We start from the raw sequence: 23476 nt of genomic DNA, 5'->3' as shown, positions 1-23476 counted from the left end.
AGGGTAGCTGCCGACTGCAGAGTATTCTCTATGTCTCCATCACTGCCATGGGTGGTCCATAGAGTAATATCATCAGCATAGAGTGTATGCCGAAGGTGGGGGATAGTTTCTAGTTTGCGGGCAAGGGGGATGAGTGTGACATTAAAGAGGAAAGGGGAGAGGACAGATCCCTGGGGGATGAAAACCCCACTAAGGGTGTATGGATGGGATGTGTGTGGACCGAAGGGAATTTTTGCCGTGCGGTTAGTAAGGAATGCTTGAATATAGGTGTACGTACATTCACCTATGTTCATTGGGGAGAGCGCGGCCATGATCGCTTTATGGTCTAGGCGATCAAAGGCCCTTGGAGACATCCAGTGCGAGGACAGCTTTTGTGTGGCCCGGTATGAGAGGTCAAAAATATTCTGTGTGAGCTGGAGCATGCCATCGTGGGCCGACAGGTGGGGACGGAAGCCCACCATGCTGTGCGGATAGAGGTCTTGCTCCTTCATGTGTTGGGTGAGTCGGGCGAGTGCGACATGCTCCAAAAGCTTGCCCAGGCATGATGTTAGTGAGATGTGACGAAGATTTGCAGGTGTAAGGGGTTTGTGGGGCTTGGGTATGAATAAGATTTCGGCGTGACACCAGGATTGCGGAAAGCTGCCGTCCTGCCAGCATGTGTTGAAGTACCCCGTGAGCTGGGCAATCGACTGGTCGTCCAAATAGCGGAGCATGCTATAAGAGATGGTCAACTCTTGGAGTGGACTTAGAGCGGAGAGTCAGGAGGGCCGCTCTGACTTCTGCTTCCGTAATCTCGGCGTCGAGATTGGCATTCGGGGTGTCGGCATAGGGGGGCAGGGGGATTGAGGTAACGGGAGTTGTATGTCTGTTCCTAAGTATGTCGATGAGTGTGTCGGGGGAAAGGTCGGTCCTGTGTATAAGGCGTGTGACGTGGTGTTGTGTGGCTGTTTTGGATTGCGTGGGGTCAATTAAGTGACGGAGGAGTTGCCAACTTGGTTCGGAGGACAGATTGCCAGCCATACGGTTGCAAATCTGTCCCCAGTTGGATCGGCAGAGCTCCTCAGAGTGCTCAGTAATTTGTGTTTGCAGTGCGGCTAGCAGCTTTTTATGGGTGCGATTGAGCTTTTGCCCTTTCCACCGCTCTAAGATGCTATGGTGGCCCGGCGAGTGCCGAGGGTGGGCGTATCTGGTGTGGTGTCAAGTGTTCGAGTATGTGCGGAGACATCGTTCATGAGTAGGAAGGAAGGAAGGAAGGCCTCAGACGTTGCTGGCACATACCCACTACGGGGGAGTGGCCAAGACACAGGCGGTTAATTACTGGATACAGGAAATTTTTGACGGGAAAAGCAGTGGAAATAGTATGTAGTCTGATAGATTGGAAGAGGGAAGGAAAGGGGTCCAGTTAACTTGGAGATCGAAGACGGGACAATTGCTTAATGTGCATAATAGTACACAATGCCTGTAATGTTGCAACGTCTTACTGACTGAGATCGGGAAAAAGAAATTAGAATGGGAGTCGCTGCGTTTCTTGAAGAAACTTTTGCACAGCAGAGCGCAGGTATTATGTTATTTCTATAGACCAGGCAGATGTTTACAGGAACAGAAACTGGAAATACTAACAATGCGCATGTCTTCACATTAAGGGACAGATGAATTCTTCCTAGCCAGTTGTCAACAACATTGAGGTAATTTTGCAGGGTTTCGATAAAGAGTGTGAATGTCACCTGCTGATGCAAAAAATGCAGTATCGTCGGCGTACACATAAATTTTCACGTTTTGAATGCATGGAATTGAGCTTAGAAAAATGTTAAAAAGAACAGGTGCGAGAACTGATCCTTGCGGAACACCTCTTGTCTGTGGAAATCTCCTTGAGGAAACACCATTTTGGCAGCAGTAAAATTCTCTATTTTCTAAAAAAAACAGAAATCCAGGCTACAAAATAGCTTGAGAAGTTGAGTTCCTGTAATCTTAGTAATTGAGTCGAGTGCTCCACGCTGTCGTATGCTTTACTGACATCCAAGGTGACAAGCGCAGCAAACTGTTTTCTATTGCGAGCTAATTTAATACGACTCTCAAGGTCAGTATGAGCACACCAAATTGAACAACCCGGCCTGAAACCAATTTGACATGGATTCAATACAGCATTTTCTGAAATGAATGACATGACACGGCTGAGAAGGACCCTTTCCACTAATTTCACTAGGTTCGATGTTACCGAAATAGGGCGTATATTGTCTAACGTTAAGCCCTCTCTTTGCTTTTTAAGCAATGGAACTATTTCAGCAAGACGCCACTCATGCGGTATCCAAGGACCTTTAATAGAATGGTTAATTAGAGCCAACAGGTCTGCAGGATATTCATTGAACAAAATTTTGATCATAGATGAAGTGACCTTATCGGGGCCAGGAGCCGCTGGGGATAAGCGCCGAACAATTTGCGACAGCTCAGGCATAGAGACCTCAGTGAAATCACTTGAGGTGCATGTGAATATAGTAGGAGAAGGTAAAGCAGATGTAAAGCGAAGCTCTAGGCCACACGCAATATCTTGTAAGGCGTTTGCGATGTCAGCAGAGGATTGAACGAGGGATTCAATGTTGGCAGTCGGAGGAATCACCTTGTTGCGCCTCATGAAATTAAACAAAGCTCGTTTACTTCCTGATTGGGAATGGAAATCATAATGATTTGTATTATACTCCTCCTTTGCACGGGCGACAGTGCGCCTAAATGTTGGTGCAACATACTTATAATCCAGCCAATTTTTTGGGCATTGATTGATGAGAAGTTTCTTCCAAGCTGCTTTCCGTCGTCTATATGCACGCGTGCACTCAGCATTCCACCAATTGTTCGCGATTGCACCCTTTGTTCTCTTAACCAAAAATTCAGACTTTTGCCTTGCATGGTCCAGTACTGAACATGATGTGCAGCCTTGCTTTCGGCACTTATCTGAGCGCGAGTGTCTGAAGTGATTTGGAGGGCTGATTTTAGAGTGTCTTTAAAGCAATTGTAATTTAATAACGTGCGCTGATGTCGCTCAGGAAGAGTTAATTTACACGCAAACTTGAAAATAATCGGTAGATGATCCCGGTTTGTTGCACAGTCAACAGGCGCCCAAGACATAACGGAGACTCCTGGGGAGGAAAAAGTTAAATCCAAGGCAGAGCGGCATTGACTGCGAACAAACGTAGGCAATCCGGAATTGTTGCAGATCAAGTTGTTGCCAGAAGCCCAATCAAATAGCCTACAACCAAAGCTGTCTGTTTTAAACCCCAAAGTCACATGGTGCGAATTGAAGTCGCCAAGTAATAGAACCTGAGATCGGCTATTAGACATGAGTGAGTCAAGGGGCCGAGTGTCACGCACACCAGACGGGAAATATGCATTAGCTACCGTAAAGGGCTGTTGACCTGGGACACTGAGGTCAACCGCAAGGATTTCACATTCATTGTCCGCATATTGAAAAGAAATGCATGCCCTGTGGCAAAACTTTGTAGATATGAGCACTAACAACCCTCCCCCTCGTGATGACCGGTCAAGCCGGAACGGATGGTAATCCTTGAGATGATAATTGAAATTTGGAGTTAGCCATGCTTCCTGTAAAGCAACTAAATCTGGTAGAAGCTGATTGCATAGGCAATTCAAATCTATTGTAGCTGAGAATATTGATCGACAATTCCACTGGAGTACACTTAAGAACCCTATCTTGGCGGAAGTGCCGCAGCCGCGACTGCCTTTTCTAGAATACTGGTCTTAGCGTTTTGACTTGCGTTACTTTTCTTTTTCTTTGACTGGGGGCAAGATGGACCTGCAATATTCAGAGGAGACCCACTTCGTTTCTGGGCGCGGAGATCAGACTCCATATCAATACAATCCATAGAGGATGCGTCCATAACGCTATTCGAAGGAGAGGGCTGAGAGGTCTTTTGTTGCTCACATTGTTTTTGGCCCTCTCGCTTGTTTATGACCGGCGGCGGCTCCCCTCGGGCGACGGGACTCTGGGAACCCGAGGGAGAGGGCCAATGGTTGAGACCAGCAGAGAGCGCCTCCGTCTGGAGGGGCAAAGGAAAAGGGCAGAACGAGCGGGGAGCCCCAACGATGATCATGTAATTTTTCGAGCTCTTGCTCCCCTCCTACCGAACAGTTTGATTGTTTCTTGTTTCTTGCAATAAACGAAGTTACATAAACGATAACAGTCTACTGTCATTAGAAACGAAACTAAATCAGTTAGTTTTCTACAAAACTTTGGTGCCGAAACCCGGGAACGGATTAAACAGGGACATCGACCGGACCCAACGACTCAACGTGCCAACGACATCAACATGGATGTTCTGAAGAAAAACAGGAAGGCCGTCAGAAGTCAAGCTACACGGCTTACGAAAGAAACGGACGACATCTTCGCTGCCGAGGAAGCACCCACCAACGAAAAGGTGAGCGTGCTTCTTGAACGTCTACGATTGGTCAAACAACAGCACAACGACGTAGATGCGGCAATCGAGCCAAATGTCAAAGATGACGAAGCGGAGGCTGAATTCGAGCAAGTCATCGAGTATGGTGACAAGATTGCTACTTGCATTTGCCGACTAAACCTGAAGAAAGAGCAAACTGAACAACCAAGCAAAGACAAAGAAATCCGATTTCAAGCTACCGTTGGAAGCGCTTCCGCGGCTCAATGAATCAAATTACCGAAACTGGAACTAACAAAATTCGATGGCAAAAGGAAAAGCTGGCCGCCATTCTGGGAACAATTCGAGGTGGCAGTCCACAAAAATACTGAACTTTCTAACATCGACCGCCTGAATTACTTGAAGACGCTGCTGACCGGAGAGGCCGTGACTGCAATTGCCGGACTGCAGGCATCAGGTGATTGATACAGCGACGCGGTCGACATCTTGCGACAACGATTCGGAAGCCCTGAAGCGTTGGTTTAGGATCATATGCAGGGCCTAATTGACGTGAAACCGGTGTTCTCTGCAAGGAATGTGCGAGCCTTGAGAGGGCTTTACGATGAGATACAGGTTCACATGCGGGGGCTGAAGGCTCTGGGCATCGAGGACGATGGCTACCAGGCGATGCTCTATCCTGTCCTTCGCCGCGCTCTCCCGAAAGAATTGATCTTGGACTATCATCGTTCACAGGCTGAGAACCAAGAGGAAGCGACGCCGGCGGTGGTCGACGATTCAGGTTCAACGACATCGTCGTCGGACAGCTCACAGCTGACGCCACTGCATTCCCTGCTAAGATTCTTCCGCTTCGAGCTAGAAAGCCGCGAGAGGTCGCTAGAGGACCGGCCCGACGACGCACATGGTAAGCCTGCTTCTCACTTTGATGGGCGCAAGGCACGAAAGCATCGAGGGCACGCTCGCCCTTCTTCGGCCTAAGCCCTGCACGATGCAGCCATCTGCATGCAATGTGTGTTCTGCGACTCAAAGACACATGAGAGCCAAGAGTGCGAGTCGAAGATGACAGTAAACAAAAGGAAGGCATTCCTCACAGCGAAAGGTGGATGCTTTCGTTGCACGAATCATGGACACCGTTCGAGGCATTGCAAGGTTAAACTCAGTTGCAAGAGATGTAAACGCAGACATGCGACAGCGATGTGCGACCCTACTGTCAACGAAGCCAAGAACGCACGGTCGGCCAAAGAAGGGGTACAGGCAGTAAGCCTGCACGCCTTAGGGGCAGAAAAGGACCCTAGTCGCCGCACAGTCCTAATGCCTACCATTACAGCGTTGAACAAAGGGACTAAAGCAAGAAAGATTTCTCGAGTTCTCTTCGATAGCGGCCGTCAGAGAACATTTATAGCAGGAGACTGCTCCAGGAAACTTGGGTGAAAATTGCTCGGGACAGAATTACTGTCGGTGGGAGTATTTGGAGGAGGGCAGACCAGACGCACATTCAGGCGTGTTGAAGTGTGCCTCTTCCGACGAGACGACCCAAAAGCGCAGTACAAAATCGAAGCCCTAGAAACACCTTCCATATGGGAACAGAGTATACCCTGCCCCAACGAAATGATCAGAGATACACTTCGAGAGCTGATGCTTCCTTTGGGTGATGATTCGGCTCTTAACGACGACACACCGATTGATGTGCTGATTGGCTCCGATCAGTATTGGGAATGCATCACTGGGAAGGTGAGAAAGCTGCCCAACAAACTGACTGCCATCGAGACGGTATTTGGATGGGCAGTTCAGGGCCAAGTCCTGTCCAAATGTCAAGGGACAATTTGCACACATACTATTGTCATGAGAACGACCGTGGCTGATCGAGAAACCAGTCCGATTCTAAAGAGGTTCTGGGGGTTGGAAAACACTGGTGCGTCAGACACATCGACTGAAAATTCAGACTCCCAAGCCCTGGAGGTTTTCTCTAAAAATATCAAGAAGATCCACTATCGCTACGAAGTAAAGCTTCCTTGGAAAGACGAAGTCGAAATGTCTGACAACCGCGGATTAGCGGAGAATCGCGTTCGGTATTTAACGAAGCGGTTAAGCAGGAACCCGATTCTCATGAGAGATTATGACTTCGAAATGCGGCGCTTAACTGACGAAGGCATAGCAGAGAGGGCAACAGACACACTTTGCGGCGACTCTCAGCGAGTGTACTACATGCCCCATCAGCCCGCACTGCGGCAAAGCAGCACGACCACCAAAGTGAGGATAGTTTTCGATGCCTCATCACACAGTGTTCAGGCTAAATTCCTGAACGAAAACCTCGAGTGTGGTCCGAATTTAAATCCTGACCTCATTCGGCTCCTGCTGAACTTTCGGCGACATAAAGTCGCACTCGTCGCTGATGTCGAAAAGGCATTTCTTCAAATAAGCGTAGCGCCAGAGGACCGCGATGCGCTAAGGTTTCTATGGTTCGCCGAGAGCCCTGTAGAAGGCAGGCCATTGCCAGAGATCAAAGGCTTCAGAATGACCAGAATACCCTTCGGAACCACATCGAGCCCGTTTCTCCTGGCAGCAACGCTTCAGCACCACCTTGAAACAATGAAGGATGAATTTCCAGCAACGACAGATGTATTGAAAAGCTGCATTTATGTGGATGATCTGCTTTGCGGTGCACAAGACGATGAGGAAGGAGCGAAGATATACGACGAGGCAAGTCGCATCTTTCGGGCTGCTTCAATGCGCCTGCACAAGTGGGGTTCTAACAGCACAAAGATGAACGAACTGTTTTGTCAGGAGATCCCCGATGAAATGCCCCTTGGACAACCGGCTAATTTGCTGAAAGTGCTAGGTTTAAGTTGGAAACCAAGGGAAGACCAACTGACATTTTCTCCCGACTCCGTCATTGAATTTTCAAAGGCGCAAAAGAATACCAAGCGATTTGTCCTACAAACGACCGCGCGGCTCTACGACCCCCTGGAAATTCTATCGCCGTATACAGTGAGAGCGAAAGACCTGTTTCAGGAGATTTGGAAGGAAGACATCGCATGGGATCAGCCACTTCCAGATCATCTCCTAAGGCAGTGGATCAAGTGGTGCGAAGAATTACGTTCGCTACATGAGGTCACCATCCCAAGAAGGTATGAAGCCAACGCCAAAGGGCACCCACAGAGTCGAACTTTGCACGTGTTCGCAGATGCCAGCCCGAAGGCTTACGGCGCCGTGGTCTACCTCTGTACCGAGAATTCTACAGGAGAAAGAACTTCCGCCTTCATGCTAGCCAAATGTCGTGTCGCCCCCTTGAAAGCGGTCACCTTGGCAAGGCTAGAACTATTGGCAGCCTTACTCGCGTCAGGACTCTACCAGTTCGTGAGGTCGAATCTTGATATGAAGTTTGACAAGGTTTTCCTCTGGACCGATTCTATGATCACACTGAGCTGGATTCGAGGAAACGCAGCACGGTGGAAGGAATTTGTGAGGAACTGCGTCGCGGAAATCCAACAAAACAGCGAGACCCCGACGTGGCGATTTTGCCGCGGAAAATCGAATCCGGCTGACCTCATGACCAGGGGATTGACAAGCACTCAACTGAAAACCAGCGAGCTATGGTGGAACGGGCCGCAGTGGATAACAGGTCGAGCTGACGTATGGCCGGTTGAATCACAACCAGGCGACTTCACGGTTGAAGAACTGGAGAAAAAAAGGGAGGTCAGTGTCTTAAATTCCACCAGCGATAAAGAAGATGAGTTGCTGGATCTGGAAGATTTTTGCTCTGCATCTAGAGTGAACCGAGTAACAGCTTGGATTTTCCGGTTAGTGCGAAATCTGCGATCTTCTGACAGGATCTCTGGCCCTTTGACTGCTGCAGAAATCGATCATGCGAAAGGATTTTGGGTGAGAAGGGTTTAGAAGTCGGCATTTTATGCGGAACTGGAAAGCACAAAGAAACGCAGCCGCATCCCAAACGACTCCGCATTGAAAGAATTCGCCCTGTGGACAGATGAAAACGGCCTACTGAGGATAAAAGGGCGAATCTGCTCCACAGAGACGACACTCGACGAACGACACCCGATTGTGCTCCCCAAGAAGCATCGCTACACATCGCTACTGGTGCACGAAGCACATCGACAGCTGCTTCACGCAGGTGCAAGAGACACACTTGTGCTATTACGAGACAAGTACTGGATTGTGCGGGGGCGTCAGTTTGTGAAAAGTGTTGTGAGATCGTGTGTGGTATGTAAGCGGCACAGTGCCTCGCACTTCGACGCAGCAACAGGGCTCCTTCCACCTGACCGGACGTCCCAAGCGGACCCGTTTCAGGTCGTCGGCCTCGACTTTGCCGGTCCCCTCCTGGTGAGGGAGAACAGTCGGACCGTGAAATCATACATCGTGCTGTTTACATGTGCTGTGACGCGGGCGGTGCACCTTGAGCTTGTTGCGGACATGAGCACAGAGCGATTCTTACAGGCCTTCCGCCGTTTTGTGTCGCGCAGAGGCTTGTGCCGAACCATATACTCTGACAACGCTCTTTCGTTCAAACGAGCCTCAAAAGATATGGGCATTTTGTGGAAGCTCCTGCGGCACCCTGAAACTAAGAACCATTTTGCCAACTCCGGCATAGAATGGAAATTTATAGCAGAGCGCGCACCGTGGTGGGGCGGATTCTACGAGAGGCTGGTCCGTAGCATGAAAAGCGCGCTGAGAAAAACGGTCGGACGTCAGTGCCTAGACACCACTGAGCTGTCAACAATCCTGGCTGAGGTTGAGGCAGTAATAAATTCTAGGCCCCTCACGTACACATATGAGGACCCTAAAGACGGTACGCCGCTCACACCGTCCAGTTTCCTGACGGGAAGACGCTTGACGGCTCTGCCTTCGCCTGAAACACGAGCCATCGAGGCATCCGCCGCTTCGCTCCGGGCGCTCTGGAAGAAGCGAGGGCGAATGCTGAATGTTTTCTGGCAGACATGGCGGCGAGAATACTTGGGGCAGCTACGCTCGGCCTTTGCCTCTAAACAACCCAAAGCCGTGACTCCCCGAGACGGAGAGGTTGTCTTGGTTCGAGAGAATCAACCGATACTGCTCTGGAGAACAGGAGTTATCGCTGCCGTGTTTCCTGGGCGAGCCGGCAAGGTTCGTTCTTGTGAGGTCAGGATGCCGAGGGGAAGAATTTTCGACGCCCTGTTCAGTCACTGTACCCATTAGAGTTTGCAGAAACGTAGAATGAGCAAGGTCATTCGGCGGGGCAGTGTTGAAACTTCGTTTTCTTTTCGTGTTTAACCTGTGTGTCCTTTGTATGTGATTTTCTTAAATACGCTTCATGAGACGAAACCCAGACACCTCTCGCTTGTTTATGGCCGGCGGCGGCTCCCCTCGGGCGACGGGACTCTGGGAACCCGAGGGAGAGGGCCAAAGGTTGAGACCAGCAGAGAGCTCCTCCGTCTGGAGGGGCAAGGGAAAAGGGCAGAACGAGCGGGGAGCCCCAACGATGAGCATGTAATTTTTCGAGCTCTTGCTCCGCTCCTAACGAACAATTTGATTGTTTCTCGTTTCTTACAATAAACGAAGTTACATAAACGATAACAGTCTACTGTCATTAGAAACGAAACTAAATCAGTTATTTTCTACAACAGTCGATGTCTGTAATGGGGGCGTCAGGAAGTGCCGCCCGTGCGGCGCGGACCGCATCCCAGTTGGTGAGTTTGTGCGTTAGGTGAAGGGTCGTTCTTTGTTTGTACGGTACTGTAACGGAGAGCATGTAATAATCGCTCCCTAATGAGTGATGTGCTGTGTTCCACGTAATACCCGCAAGGTGGCGGCTCAGTGTCAAGTCCGGGCTGGTGCCGCGCTGACAGTGCTGCCAATTTTCGTCGGAGTGTTAAAGTTGTGTATTGTGAGGCGGAGCTGCTGTGCCAAGGACCAGACTCGCCTTCCCCTTCCCGTGGTGGTGCGGTAGCCCCAGTCAGTATGCTGACTGTTGAAGTCCCCTCCATTAATCAATGGATGCTTGCCTGCCATACGATGGAGATCGCGCAGTAGCGTTTCCAATGAAGCCATCGGATGAGACGGTGTGTGATATATATTTGCAATAAAAATAGATGGTGTGGAGTGTGAATATGTTTGATTTCTGTGATCACGCAGGGTGTCTCGGAGGTGATATGATGCGTTTGGTGAGTAATGGAGCGATGTATGAGTATAGAAGTCCTGGGTGTATTCGTTGCGTCCGAGTGAGCGGATGTGTAGCTGGGAAGTGTTGCAGGGACATGTGTGTCCTGAAGGATGAGGATGTGGGGCGTGGGAAGTGTGGGGAGGAGGAGTTGGTGGGGTGCGCTTTTGCCCCGGAAGCGGCGGCAGTTCCATTGCAGAATTGATAAGGAATTAGGAGGTCGCCCCGCCATACTGTAGCGTGGGTGGGGTGAGGGTAGATGAGTTGGGTAGGGGGTTCTGTGGGGTAGGCAGGCGGGATTTTGGGGGGGGGGGGTTGGGTAGGTGCAGCGAGGGAAGGACCTGTTCTATTGTTTGGAGGCGGGTGTCATACCGTGCGAGGCTCATCTCAAGGGTATGCACCATGCGCGTAAATGCCGCTTCAGTTTTTTGTTCGAAGCGTTGGGACAGGTGGTCAACGAGGTTATTAAATTTTGCCTCCAGACGCGCGCTCATTTCAGGGGGTTCTGTGGGGTAGGCGGGCGGGATTGGTGGGGGGATTGGGAAGGTGCAGCGAGGGAAGGAACTGTTCTATTGTTTGGAGGCGGGTGTCATACCGTGCGAGGCTCATCTCAAGGGTATGCACCATGCGCGTAAATGCCGCTTCAATTTGTGGTTCGAAGCGTTGGGACAGGTGGCCGACGAGAAGATTAAATTTTGCCTCCAGACGCGCGCTCATTTCGGCCCGTTAAGCGTCCATGCGGGCCTCAAGGAATTGAAGGTCGGTTTGGGTGACGGGTGGTTGCTCTGGTGTGCGTTTTTTCTTGGCTGGGGGTGAGGTGGGGGTTTGGGAGTTCGATTGTTCCATGCTTTCAGTGGGTGTTTGAGGTACTAGCGTGGGTTGCGTGAGAGGGACTATTGGCGGAAGCGGTAGAGGGGTAGAAGTGGCGGTCTTAATGAGAGAGGTAAGACGACTCACTTCCTCTCGCAGGGCCTGTAGCTCCCGGTCACGGGGGTCCGCCTGTGTGGGCGGTGGGGTTGAGGGCTTGCTGGTAGCTGTGACCCTGTGGCCTGCTACTCTGTCTGCCCAGGAAAGTTGTGGAGGTTGTTGGTCCTGGCGGCAAGGAGACAATGAGCGAGACTTGCTAGAGCGACGAACACTGGCGCTGTGCGATGTCAGTGCAAGTTAAAGATCCCCAGATGGTCGAAATTATTCTGGAGCCCTCCACTACGGGCACCTTTTTCTTCCTTTCTCCTTTCTCGCACCCCGACCCACGCATCGCGGGAGATGAGCGCATCGACAGTGTCACCGGCTGTCGCGCACTTACACGGTCACAACGTGCAATGATCCTCCGCGCGCGCATTGGCTGCGTGTGGCCCGGGGAACGACGGGTGCGTCACGGAATCGCGACGAGTGATGTGTGTGACGGATGCGGTGCAGTGGAAACACTAGAACATCTGCTCCTTCACTGTGCCGCGTTCGCAAATGCTCGTCGCGATATGCTCGCGGCCTATAGGGCGCAAGGCATACTACCAGACTCCATCAAGACGCTATTGTGGCCACAGGGCAGTGCGCGCACTCGTGAGCGAACTTTGTTGAGCCTCTGTGCATTCCTCGAACACACGGGCTTGACGTCCCGTCTGTTCTCCGTCAGGTAGTTACACGCAGTGACCAAACGCTCCGCGAGTTCTACCTTGAACAATTAATAGCTGGACGCCCCACGCCAGTTGTAGCCATCACAGTGCTGTGCGCGTGTGCGATTTAATTCCTCTAAAATGAACTAATCACGCCCAGAACCTGGACACATTTCTTATTGTGTAAATAGTTTGTACATATTACTTCTCCCCCTATCCTCTCTTCCTGTCCCCTCACCTCTTTCATTTCATTTCTCCATTCTGCCTACTATCCTTTATTTCCGCTGCACCAGCTCAGGTGCTTCAGTATCGATGGCAGATGCCGGAGCTAGCAAAAATCTTTTCCTTCCTTTTTTACTATTATTTTTAATAAAATCACTTCACCACCTTTCACTCCCTCCTTTATCCCTTCCCTTAAGGCGCGGTTCAGGTCTACAACGATATATGAGACAGATACTGCGCCATTTCCTTTTCCCCAAAACCAATAATAATATTATTATTATTATTATTATTATTATTATTATTATTATTATTATTATTATTATTATTATCAGTATTAGGTCCACCTTGCTGCCCTCGCTAGCTTAGCGCTTAGACGCCACAGTTTTAGGTACGACACAGCTGTAAGGGTTCCGACTACGAAGCCTTTCAGCAATGCGGGGCATGACATTAATGGTGTTATATGCAGCTACGTACTGATCAGCGCAAACGGTGAAATTAAACTCAGAGGAACAGTGGTTGCGTCTCTGCATTTAGTCGTGTGTCAATGGGTTACATTCTACCGTCATGCTTCCAGAGCAACATTTTTACGCCAATTTCTAGCGCCAGCGAGCAGTTTCCTAACGTAGTAGACGTAAAATATAGCTCTCTTGCTAAGTAAACACGTAGTGAGCGGTCGTGTGCGTAAGCCTTCGTAGCTGCTACCGTATTCTTTACTATTAGTAGACAAAGTAACATGCGCAACATTACGAAAGACTTGCCAAATAGTGTCATTACAGTTTGTCCTAACAAATAAAAAACTGACCGAGAATTGTACGCCCCCTTCTCCCCTGCTTTAAAAAGTGCTCTTCGCCTATTTATGAACACAAGAATAGTCCATTTTCATATAGCAAAATGTTTTAATATGTCACCGGTGTAATGATGTCATTCACATTTTCTTTTGACAGATGGGCTACTCCCAGTACTACGGCAATGACCAAGGCACAACCAAGAAAGTAAAGCCTACCTGGTGCAGCCACCGTTGCACTAATTTACACCAATACGTGTGCGATTTAACCAGCATAAATCACTACTAGGCACCACCTAAAGAGCTTGAGTGGCAGCCACCCGTGGGCGAGGCACGATGCAAACTGCATCGTCAAGGATGCCAGACTTGAAAGACTGTCGCCATATTCTGGGCTCATTTTACAAAAGATTCCCTTAGGTATTAGTGCCACATGATTGGAAGGTACGTTGAAGCACGCCACCTGCCACAGCCAACGCAACGATAGCCCAGTAATGTCAGCTAATTTGAATAGAAACGATTAATCAGGAATGCCTCTAGCGGAGTTTTTTAATCGGAACCTTGGTAGTCACAAAAAGTGTGAGAGAAATAGAGAGAGGGAAAATTGGTTTTTGAGGAACGCAAATGGCGCAGTGTCTATCTCGCATCTTGGCGCACACCTGACCGGCGTCGTAAGAGAAGGGATAAGGAGAGACTGAGAGAAGGAAGGAAGAAAGGGGTGCTGTAGTAGAGGGCTCCGGAATAATTTCGACCACCTGGAGATATTTAACGTGCACTGACATCGGTACAGCACACGGGCGCCTTTGCGCTTCGCCTCCATGTAAACGTGGCCGCCGCGGTTGGGTTCGAACCCGGGTACTTCGGATCTGACATCGCACAGCACACGGGCGCCTTAGCGCTTCGCCTCCATCGAAAGGCAACCACCGCGGTCCGCTTAGAACCCTGGAACTCAGGATCAGTAGACAAGTGGTCTAATCATTAAGCATGCTTTCTGGCGAACGCGGACGCTTGACTTGGATATCAACGTGTGCATTTCTCGCCAAAAATTGGCTCAAGATGTGAGGGTCGCTGGAACCAAACAATTTTTTTTATGACGCTGGAGCACTATTGCAGTCGGTTTAAGGACGGGGAGAAATGTTTCAAAGATTTCTTACTGCCGGCACGGCAATATTATCTCTAAGGAAATGTGACAAAAAATGTATGATGCATGTAAAGCTTCAAAGAGCAAACGGCGTAGCCATGTAGGCGATTGAGCGCTACACAGAAGAAAACTGCAGCAAGTGACTCAGAAGGTACCGATTACGGCCGGGGGTTGTGAGGCGGAAGAAAATGAGGAGGCTATAAGTTGCGCCGCGCAGACGCAGGCCTGTGTTCCTTGATTTTCAATCTGATTTCCTAAAGCTCTGTCAAAATTTATGATTTTCTTTTTCTCACAGAGTCCTCTCAATTTATGAGCCGCTTAGATAAACCTGGATGAAATTTTCCGCTTGAATCTGCACGAAACTCTGGCCAATCCCCCACCGTGGGTATGTGCCATTGTGTATTCGAGGCTACAACAACAGCGGGCCTCTGTTGTATGTAAGCTGTTGCGCTGTATGCTGTTGCGCTGTAGGATTCCTCGCCTTACTATATTTATGCCGTTCTGGGTTCACGCCGCCGAATCTAAGTGCATCATGAGGGGATGTTGAAATAGATCATTTCATCCAATACTGCCGGCGGTTTCACGGCAAAAATTCAGTTTTTGGTGGATAATCCTTTTGCTCAATTAGGGCTGCCGTTTACTCTTCCCGACCTCATTTCCTTCGGTGAAACTGTCAAAGGGCATGCCATTTGGCAGGTGTGTCATCTTCTCAAGTATATCATTGAAACCGGGAGAATTTTCTGTTAACTTCCCGATGCCTTCAGTTTCCTCTCAAAATTATTTCCTTTTTGATGAATTCTTAAAATTTAGTTATTCTACTCGCACCGCTTTGTTTCCTTGATTTTCATTTCGCTTTCCTCAAGCTCTCGAAAAAGTCATGATTTTATTTTTCTCTCAGAGTCCTCTCAATTTGGGAGCCGCTTGAGATAAACCTGGAAGGAAATTTTCCTGTTTGGATCTACACCAAACCCTGGCCAATCCCCCATCGTGGGTATGTGCCATCGTATTTGAGGCAACAACAACAAGAAGCAGGCTTAGAGAAGGGGTGAAAATGCCACAGTACGTGGAAGACGAGCAGAGGTTGCTCTCACAGCGGTAGAAGCAGTACTCGCGTAGGGACCCATTCATTGAGAAGACACGCATCGCGCACTTTGGCGCAGCGTGCGCCGGCTTTACGATACTGCTCGTTGGTGTGTTCGTCTTCGTGATTGCCTTCGACGTCCTCAAGTAGGCAACAGTGCCGCTGCAGTTTTTGCAGCCAAGGTGCGCTCGCAGAAACAGAAACATGTGCCCATCTTGTGCCACAAGAGCGTGTACAGATATTACGATCGTGCCGTTCCTTACAGGCCTACCGACCTTCCGGGTAACTACTGCTCGCCCCTGGTGCTTCCCCTCCAAGGCTTCCTCAGCGTCGAAAGTGGTATACCTTACGGTACCTTCAATTTGGTGCAGTCCCAACTCATCGAGCGGCGCGACGAAATGAACAAAAGCTTCCCGCACCTCAGATACCTGGTCGCCGCACGTGACGAGAACGACGGTAGCTGACTAGCCTTCCTCGAGACACCCGGCACTACGGTACTCAGGACTTTCCTGGCGGAGATGGTACGTTGGTTGCTGCACATCCGCTTCCATCGACTCGTGCTCAGCCGTGAGTTTCTCGTCTGGAGAGACTACCCATGGCATACGACTGCCTTCCTGTCGCACTTCAAGCAAGTCATGCACAAGCACGGCCTTCTCTTCATCGTGACCGCGACGTCGGACGCGGGTATTGTTAGAGGAGTCGTGAGACTTGGCCGACTAAGCAAATTCCTTGACTACGTTGGTGTAGTGACGGACGGTATGCATTGCGCAGAACACCCGACGGCACCCTTGTGCCTTTCTGCCATCAGCGTGGCCGCAAATGTGACAGAAGCGTGGAGGACTCCATCGAGCACGCGATCTCTAGCGGCGTACCCCGTAGGCAGCTGCTGGTCACCATCCCTCTGTCATGTTACATATGCGCCGTATCCAAGCTTCCCGGGAAAAACGAGGTGCCCACTTGGAAGAACGCGCGGGAGGTTCGTGTCGTGTCTTACGGAGAAACATGTCACCTGATGCATTAAGCCGGCTGGGCAGTGTACTTGAACCGCGAGAGCGAGAAGCCCCACGCGTGGCGAAATAACCTCTGGATGGGGTACGAGGACAAGATCAGCGTATCAAGATGGCGTCCCTTGTGGAAAAGATGTTCCTCGGAGGTGTCATCATCTGGGACGTGGAAGCGACGACTACTCGCGGCCCTGCCGACTCATGAACCCGTTAGTGCGGGCCGTCTTCATTTAGGTTGACGGGACGCTGACTGACGACAGCCAACAAAAAGAAACCTAAATCTAGAACATCAAAAGCCGCCTAGTAATCACAAAACAGCTGATCGCCCGCTTACAAAACGAAACCGGAAATGCACTTCTCAACCTCCTACATTTCGGGTTTCCTTTTGTAGGCGGGCCATCAGGTGTTTTGAGATTACTAGACGGCTGAAATGCACTTCTCTACCTCCTACATACCCGGCGCGGTGGCTCAGTGGTTAGGGCGCTCGGCTACCGATACGAAGTTGCCGGATTCGAGCCCGACCGCGGCGGCTGCGTTTTTATGGAGGCAAAACGCTAAGGCGCCCGAGTGCTTTGTGATGTCAGTGCACGTTAGAGATCCCCAGGTGGTCGAAATTATTCCGGAGCCCTCCACTACGGCACCTCTTCTTCCCCTCTTCTTTCACTCGCTCCTTTATTCGTTCTCTTACGGTTGGCTCACGTGTCCAACGATATATGAGACAGATACTGCTCCATGTCCTTTCCCCAGAAACCAATTATTATTAATACTACCTCCTACATCCCTGCCCTCACGAAACGATTCTAGTCGCACCGAGAGTAAGGTAGCGACTGCACCTTTCTTTTCCTCATAATCAAAACATTATTTTCAATTATTATGAGAAGCTGGTACATCATCATGTAGATGCTCTTCTGGTGGTAGTGGTTTTATTTAAAGTGATAGTAAAAAGGAAGGAAAAGATTTTTGCTAGCCCCGGCATCTGCCATCGATACTGAAGCACCTGAGCTGGGGCAGCGGAAATAATGGACAGCAGGCAGAATGGAGAAATGAAATGAAAGAGGTGAGGGGACAGTAATAGAGGATAGGGGGAGAAGTAATATGTACAAACTATTTGCACAATAAGAAATGTGTCCAGGTTGTGCGCGTGATTAGTTCATTTTAGAGGAATTAAATCACACACGCGCACAGCACTGTGTTGGTTACAACTGGAGTGGGGCGTCCAGTTATTAATCGTTCAAGGTAGAACTCGCGGAGCGTTCGGTTACTGCGTGTAACTACCTGACGGAGAACAGACGGGACGTCAAGCCCGTGTGTTCGAGGAATGCACAGAGGCTCACCAAAGTTCGCTCACGAGTGCGCGCACTGCCCTGCGGCCACAATAGCGTCTTCATGGGGTCTTTTAGTATGCCCTGCGCCCTATAGGCCGCGAGCATATCGCGACGAACATCGACGAACGCGGAACAGCGAAGGTGCAGGTGTTCTAGTGTTTCCACTGCACCGCATCCGTCACACACATCACTCGTCGCGATTCCGTGACGCACACGTCGTTCCCCGGGCCACACGCAGCCAATGCGCGCGCTGAGGATCATTGCACGTTGTGACCGTGTAAGTGCGCGACAGCCGGTGACACTGTCGATGCGCTCACATCCCGCGATGCGTGGGTCGGGGTGCCGCTTTCGGAGATGGTCGTGGATGGCCGCACCCACGTCCTCCAGCGCAAGGGGCAGATCGCTGGCAGGTAGTTGGTGTGCAGCGGTCGCGAGGTCGTCAGCTTCTTCGTTGCCGGCGATGCCGCAGTGACCGGGCACCCACTGTGCACGCATGGCACAACCTCTCTGCGCGAGGCGCTCGATGCGCGAGCGAATTTTCCGCACTAATGGGGTACCGCGGCCGTTAGATTGCAGGCTGCTGAGGGCGGCGCGGGAGTCGCACAGCAGAGCACTCCTGGGCGGCCGAGGGCCGAGGGTGAGCAGCAGGTCCAGCCCGAGTCGGATCCCCATCAACTCCGCCGTGGTGGAGGAGCCCAGGAAGGCTGCGTGTTGCTGGCTGTGCAGTCGCAGGGCGGGGATGGTGGCCGCCGCAGCAAGGGAGCAGCTGTCGCGGGCCACTGAGCCGTCGGTGTACACGAGGAGATGGTCCTGGAGCTCCTTGTGTATGACGGCTCTGGCCAGCTGCTGCACAGCACAGAGGGGTGTGCTCCGCTTTCCTGCAATGCCGACGATCTCTCGATGTACCTCCGAGGCAGCAGACCAGGGCGCGCAGGAGCCGTAGGGGGGTGGGCCTTGGGTGAATTGCTCATACTCGAGCAGCGCCGCGCCCATTCGTGAGCGCGGGTGTGAGCGCAAATGCTGCAGCAGCGAGCCGCGGTCCGATGCGCGGTGAAGCCGGTCGATGTGATTCAATGCCCTGCGCGCTGCTTGGAGCTCAAGGGGCCATGCTCGTGCCTAGGCCAACGTTGCGGCGCACTGCGAGTTTTTGAGCAGGCCTAGGCACACGCGCAGGGACTTGCGGTGCTGAAGCTCGAGTTTCTTCCAGCACGTCTTGCGCACCGTGACGAGCGGCAGCGCATAGAGCACCGCCCCCAAAGCTGCGGCATTGTATAGACGTAGCGCGGCTTGCTGGGAGATGCCGTGGCCTCGAGCGGTGAGCTTGTGGACGGCGGCGGTGACCCTCTTCATCTGCAGACAGGCCTTGGTCGCCGCGGGGCGGAAGGAAAGGCGCCAGTCGATATCCAGGCCAAGGTACCTAAAAATTATGTTGAAAACTACAACCTATGGGCATCCCTTTCCCCCTCAAGCAAACTTGTTTAACTTGCTTGCTCTTCCGTCCTTTGAAAGTTTATATGAACAAAGAGATATATTACGACTCTTTTGGATCCTGCCATCAAGACTAAATAAGTTGCTCCCAGAACCCTACGTGGTCAGCGCCACATACGGATGCCAAAATCTGCGATATATTAAGGCGAAATGATGCAGAGAATACGTAATTTCTAAAGTGCTTTTTTCTTTCACACTGTGTATTTTCTTAACAATTTTTGTTTCAATGTGTCTGCACTTATCAAGATATTTTTATTGTCTTCACTTTTCCCTCGCCTATGTTGCCGGGCTTAGTCCTGCAAGCCTCCTCTCGGCTTTACAGGCCCGAGTCTGTATATGTCACAATATTTTGTGGCAGGATGGTTTTTTATGAGGGTTTAACGTTCCAAAGCGACTCAGGCTATGAGAGACTCGTTCCGGCAGTAAAGTTGTTATTAATATTATTAGTAGTAGTAGTATTGGTAGTAGTAGAAGTAGTATTATTTATTTCCAGTGAGAAACCAATAAATGCAAGCTGTTAATAGACAACTGACTGAATGGAGTAGAGCGCGTTTGGAGAATCAATGCTAAGAATGGTGTTTGTTTACCGCCATAGCATCGAAACAATTAAACACTGCATTTTTAAATGTGTTAAAATTTGGGAAACGAACAATACATCAACGATGATGTCAAAAGGAATTTGTTAAAACACTAGGTACCTTGTGATTGGAGCAGTAAAGAGATTAAATATTCTATATAAGGCACTACTAGTGCAGTAACTTTAACTGCTACAACGCAAAACAGGTGATAATTACAGGTGATAACTACAGTTCACGAGTATTACCTTACCCTGTTACTTACGTATTTTGTGAAACGAGCATTCGCTAACTTCAAAAGTCGCTGCCGTATGTGTTGTGATTTACCGTTTGTTTGTGGCGATTATATTTCACCTCTCCAGTAGTGCTGCACAGCTCTCCGGTGTGCCGTTTTGTCGTCGTGCTGTTTTTTCCCTGCACTCGTTTTTCGTCCTGCTGCTTTTTCGCTGCGCTGTTTTGACTACCGTGCTGTTTTGACGCTTGCTGTTTTTTGTCCGTGCTGTTATGTTGTCACGATGATGTTTTTCTCTGTGCTGTTTTGTCGCTGTGCCGTTTTTTACCCGTGCTGTTTTGTCGCAGCGCTGAAACATGAAAAAAAAATCACAAAAGACAAGGGACAAAAGAAGAAGTGTTCACGCCACATCGACTGGAACGCTGCTTTTTGTGCGCTGTTTGGACGCATGCTGTTTTGCCGTGTGCTGTTCTTTCATGGCGCCGTCAGCAACGGCATACGCATATGCCGAACGGCACACCGACCGCCGAGTCTCTGATGCAGTGCATCGCCAATGCCGTGCGTCGCCGTTGATAGTACGTCACGTTAATGTGTTGTGATGTACCTGCTATTCACTGATATAATTCCACAGTTCTACGTCAACAACTATTAGGGCTAGTGATGGGTCTATTTCGTGAGAGTTTCTAAAGACTTTTGGAGCTGAAATAAAATATATTTTATGCGTTTGTTTTAATAATACTTCTCCTTGGGTGACCTTACATAGAAAGAAAGCCGCTAACAAGATTATTGTAGCCTCAAAATTTGGTGTCTCAACGCCTTTAACAGACCGCTTGGCCTATATACGCAGCCTATATTGCAGCAGTAAAAAGGTTAAAATTTTCTCGCAAATATCTCGCATTTTTTGGAATGAATACATTAGCATAGCATCATTTCAAACTTCAAGCAAATTTTGAAGATTATTTGCTTTGAGAATGTCTAAAGATTGTTCTGCTTATTTAGAAATGTTCGAGATGTTTTCCATTTACTCTACTTTGGTTGTATATTCTTAACGTGTGACTACTGACGCCTTTGTGCCTCAGTATATTCAGATTAAACTGTACCTGGGCAATCTACATGTAATTTTGTTTTGAGCTCGCCTAGTGGTGGCGACAGCTGCTTTATTTTTTATGCTTATTGATATTCGAAGATACGCTGGATCTTATATATAATTTTCATTACCTCTTTAGGTGATTCAAAGGCTACGTCACAGTTTTGTCACAAGGTTTAGTTGCTTATACTCTCTTTTTGCATGCAAATAAATTCAGGAAATAATTCCGCATGCAAATAAATTGTCGCAGGGATTAGTTGCTTATACTCTCTTTTTGCATGCAAGTAAATATTCGGAGCATAAAGGCGCTTGTAGAATATTTCGCGTATCTACAAGGTGCTCTGTCCACACTATGCTCTTTACAGCCAAACATCAAAGGCCGCATCTGCCGCATACAAGTGAAACGCCGTTTAAGTGGCGCAGAATTTGATGATATCATTATGTGCAGGAAACACAATAGAATTGAAAAGATAGATAGGGAGTTACAAAAATTCTCAACAGGTAGCGCAAACATAAGTGGCTCAATGCCTATTTTCTTCTCATGGCAGAACACTATCCAAACACGATGGCATGACAACGTATCCGCCTTCAGCATCAGCACAGATAGCCAGCGTCTATATCAGCCAAGCTGAACAAAGCATTTCAGACCATCCGTCAGCAGTCGGAAAGAAAGGTCACCAAGTCAACGCCGTGCTCCGCGCGGTTCTCAACGCAGCATAAATGCAGTATTCGCGTCTCCTGGTCATCGCTTCAACCCTCGACCTCGCTTGTGCATTCTCGCCACCGTAGACTCTGAATTGGTCAACAGGAGGTGGAGCTCGTGTCAAAATAACGCTTTTTTTACGAAGGTCTCTGCGAGGGTTTTGAGTTTCAACCTATACCAACTGCGTCCCACCTATGACAGGCTGGAAGACTACGTCACCCTCGACCTCATGCCGTTCGGCATTGCCCACATGAAAGTCACCGACGGTACCGTCACTTTCACGAGTCAGCACGGCGCTGAAGAATGCCACCTCAACGAGGTTCAGACGTGCGCAGTTAAATACGTCCACACTCCAACGCATCTACTACATTTCATCGCCTGCATGCTTTTGGGCGACGACGCCACCAAGGCAGGCCATCCTTGCGCGCGGAAGGTGGGCACCGACTGGCTAGTGCTGGACAAGTGCCGCCAAAACCCCGAGGGCAAGCAGCTGCTTTACGATATAAGCAAGAGGTCGCGGGCACCCCGCCCGACCATCTAATACTTGCCATGGGTTGAATTCAACGGCATTAACAAAGAAACGTTGGAAGTATCGGCCAGGCACGACCTCATCAGCGTGGTGTGCGCCCTGCTTAAGCCAGAGAAGCCCTACGTGTGCAAAAGTGCTGAACGCGAGCCTGGATATTGCTTCTCAAGATTCTGAATGTGTGCAAAGTTGGCATTACGCTTCTTTCTTTGATTTCCGGACAGCGTTTATCTTTCTACACATAATTAGAGCGCGACTAGCCGACGACGCAGCTCAACATACAAAAATAGGCGTCTTCTTCAGACGGCAAAGTCACTTGTACATTTAAAACCTTTATCAAACTGTCAGTTGGTGCATCACATATATTCTTTTTTTAATAGCGCTGGTCATGTTGTTTCCTTTCATTTTTGTCCTCGTCTTTTCCGCTATATTCCCAGAGGTTATACAGGTTCAGTAATCAAGTATCAAACTTGTGACGCGGTATCTATGACGATCGGCTTTCGAATAGAGAGACATTGGGTGGCGAAAAACGAATTCAAGAATTCTTCGTTAGTGACTGCGATGCGTATTCGGTGATCGTTCACTTTTGTATAGACAGATGCTGTTACCGACTATTCAGTTCTAGCAAGAAAAGGTTCAGTGATTTTAACCCGAAGAAACGCGAAAGCTTGTTTATCTCCTGTTTCTGTGGAAGACAGTTCCCCGCATGCGCATGGAAGCGAAAGTGACGTCCGCGAAGGCTCAAGCAGCCAACGAGACGGAGCCGGGAATTCGTAGTAAGAACATGAAGGCATAATAAATTGGACAGATAGCCATGCTAAATTAGACAGACAGAAATTAAAAATTAAAAAGGAGGTATAGAACTTTTCTTGTGACACCCGGAAGCATTATGTAAATTGCGTCAGGTTGTTTTATTATAATATGAACATTTTATTTCTGATTTCCACACCCACCGTGGTGGCTCAGTGTTTTTGGTGCTCGACTACTGACCCGAAAGACGTGGGCTCGATCCTGGCCGCGGTGGTCGAATTTCGATGGAGGCGAAATTCTACAGGCCCGTGTACTGTGCGATGTCAGTGCACGCTAAAGAACCCCAGGTGGTCGAATTTTCCGGGGCCCTTCACTACGGCGTCCCTCATAGCGTGAG

The 23476-nt window shown here is 49.5% G+C and overlaps 2 pseudogenes; both read left to right on the top strand.

Moving 5' to 3' along the window:
* The first annotated feature begins 5018 nt into the window (after window positions 1–5018).
* Window positions 5019–16672, top strand: LOC144095525 (acidic mammalian chitinase-like; annotated as a pseudogene).
* Window positions 16673–20517: 3845 nt separating this feature from the next.
* On the top strand, window positions 20518–22506 carry LOC144095523 (gamma-interferon-inducible lysosomal thiol reductase-like; annotated as a pseudogene).
* The last annotated feature ends 970 nt before the right edge of the window (window positions 22507–23476 follow it).

The sequence above is a fragment of the Amblyomma americanum genome, chromosome 6, assembly GCF_052857255.1.
Source record: "Amblyomma americanum isolate KBUSLIRL-KWMA chromosome 6, ASM5285725v1, whole genome shotgun sequence".
Classification (NCBI taxonomy): Eukaryota; Metazoa; Arthropoda; class Arachnida; order Ixodida; family Ixodidae; genus Amblyomma; species Amblyomma americanum.
Note: the sequence above shows the minus strand (reverse complement) of the source record. Positions and strands in the feature narration are given on the sequence as shown.